The sequence below is a fragment of the Montipora foliosa genome, chromosome 4 (genome assembly GCF_036669935.1).
Source record: "Montipora foliosa isolate CH-2021 chromosome 4, ASM3666993v2, whole genome shotgun sequence".
In the NCBI taxonomy this organism is placed as follows: Eukaryota; Metazoa; Cnidaria; class Anthozoa; order Scleractinia; family Acroporidae; genus Montipora; species Montipora foliosa.
In genome coordinates this window covers 954,838-957,337 of record NC_090872.1, presented here as the reverse complement: position 1 = coordinate 957,337, position 2,500 = coordinate 954,838, and the positions used below count along the sequence as shown (strand labels likewise).

The window sequence follows — 2,500 nt, the reverse complement described above, 5'->3', positions numbered from 1 at the left end:
ATTGTCATTGTTGCATTTAATGCCATCAGTGGTGTATTCATGATAATGCGAGAGCTCCAAAGCGTTCTTAAAAAGGGAAAATTCATTGACACACAAAAATAAAAATAAGGCCATTTAGGTGCTTGCTTCAGCAAATGAGATTCCAGACTTTTGTACAGTACACCAAACCTGCAAATAAGCACCGGTCATCAGAAATTTGTCTGGTAAATTTGAGGTTTTGACTGGCAAACAATTAGTCTGACTGGACAGGCTGACCGATATGAAATAAAAAAATATATTTTACTCAAGACAGCCAAATGCGAAGGTGGCCTTTTAATATATGGTCATAAGGCATAATGGCTAAGTTTTATTTTGTTTTCATTTGCAGCTTATGTTTCACGTAGTCTTACTAGTAACGCTACACCAAAAATGTAAAATGCTCCTGCCCGTATTCATGCAGTCCAGATTTCAAAATTTGTTAATGTTGTTGCATATGCACAAACAAAAGCTGAAACATTTCAGGATTTGTACAAATGTATTTTGTTCGAATATAATGGCAAAACAAAAGCAACAATATTGTCAAAACAGCATTGGGCATGTTCATTGTCACGCAACAAAAATCAAGTTCATAACCATTCAATAAAAGAAGCCAACAACTTGAAATGTTGTAAAGATAAATATATAAACCACCTCTCCAATTCTCAGGTCTGTGCGGTACATCGTTTCTGAGTTATTAATTTGCCGAAGCATTTCACATGATGCCGCCATATTGGTGGACCATCTGTGGTCCACCAATATGGTGGCTAGTAATCTACGGAAAAACATGGTGTTCACTTTGCCACGAAAGCGCTAACTTTATCTCATGAGATAAAATACATGTGAATGAATATATCTCGTAATGTACGTGAAACGTTCAAACCTCTGAGAATTATAGGAAGAGACGTGTTTTTCAACCAGCTGTGTATCATGGTGTCACGCAAGGTGACAATTCGGAAATTCAAAATGCTATATTTTTGAAACAAAAAACAAACTGGTAAAAAGAGTTATTACAAGCTCATCTCAACCCTCGCTTAGATAAGAATTTAGAAGACCCCGGGATTTTCATTTGGTAATTTGATGTCACCATGGAAACCATCTCGACGCCCATTTTCATTTTGCTCAAATTACACTGTCAAAAGTGTATCCCTCCTCGGTCAAGTCACGATCACTTCAATGAAAATTCTGTTGACATTTAAAGATTAAATAACAACAGCTTCTCTTTAGATTTTAAACATTGTTTAATGTAAAAGAAGAAACTTGCATAAGTGAGCTGAATTTAGTAGACAAAATCGATGTATTATCATCGTGGCAGAAAAATGCTTTTTGAAAGAGCGAAAAAATATAGCCCTTCTTGAACAATGTCTTTGTTCCAATTTGCTTAAAATAAATACTTTGCATTGTAAAACATGTCGCATTATTTCCATGCTCCAGTGATTTTCTGTCTGTGATTCACTGTGCAGGAAAATCCATGTGCATGTGAATATTTCGAACATTACATTAAAAATACTGTTTTTTAATACATTTGTCTGAAGAAACTCCTAAAAACTTGTGGCTTGTATTAGCTTCGATTGGTCACCAAGAAATATCAGAGTACTTACTATTACGTGAGTTGGGTTCAAGGAATAGCGCATCGTATGTAAATCTGGTGAATGTTGCGAGGAATTTTGTGTTTTTGTGTTCCCATTTGCCGGAACCGTGTCATGCGTGACCTTCACCTGCGGCTATTTAGATTTTTCGTCTTGCAGAGAAGAGCAGTTATTCCCCCCTGGAACCTCAGACATTTGAATTGAATCTTAAAAGATTTTCTTATAATTCCTCCGAAAGCGATTGATGAATAATTATTTGGACAGCAACAGTGGTGTCTTCCCACATGAATCCTGACTTAATGCAATCTCAACCCCAGGGTCCGCTTTTCTTTTGGTCAGCACCAAGAACACGGACTGGGGCCACTTTCAAGGAAGGAAATCCGCAAATCATGGACTTTCGGCTCATCTACGCACGCTCAGAAATGTGAAACAACAGTAGTTGTCAACGGTTACAAAAATGGACCTTCACTACGACTGCGCATAATATTTTTGAAGTGGCCAGAGTCCGTGTTCTTGGTGCTGATGAAAACGGGGACAAGATTGAACTTAACGTTGAGTGGCTTTACTTCAGAAGAACTTGCATGTGATTCCAATCATGCTAGAGCAGAAATACTTTCAGGTCTGATGTTAAATCACGAAACGCAAGGATTTTTCTGTGAAATCAAATAGCAGGTTACCATGTTTTGGCTGCTAACGGCTACAGACAATGCAAAAGATTGGACCATTTTAAAAAAAATTTTAAACATTAGAAAAAAGGAAAATGAGACATCCGGCAATTTACAAAGTGGTCTGCCACAGGCATCCCACTTAATAAGTGTGCAAATTTTTTTTTGTCCGACCACAGTGGCTGCATGTGAGGCCAAACCTTGTCCCTGGCCTTATTTATTTATTTCACT

The 2,500-nt window shown here is 37.4% G+C and overlaps 1 long non-coding RNA gene across 1 annotated transcript in view; it reads left to right on the top strand.

Moving 5' to 3' along the window:
* Window positions 1-2,500, top strand: part of LOC137998824 (uncharacterized) — a 19,053-nt gene that overhangs the window by 2,585 nt on the left and 13,968 nt on the right. The window lies entirely within an intron of this gene.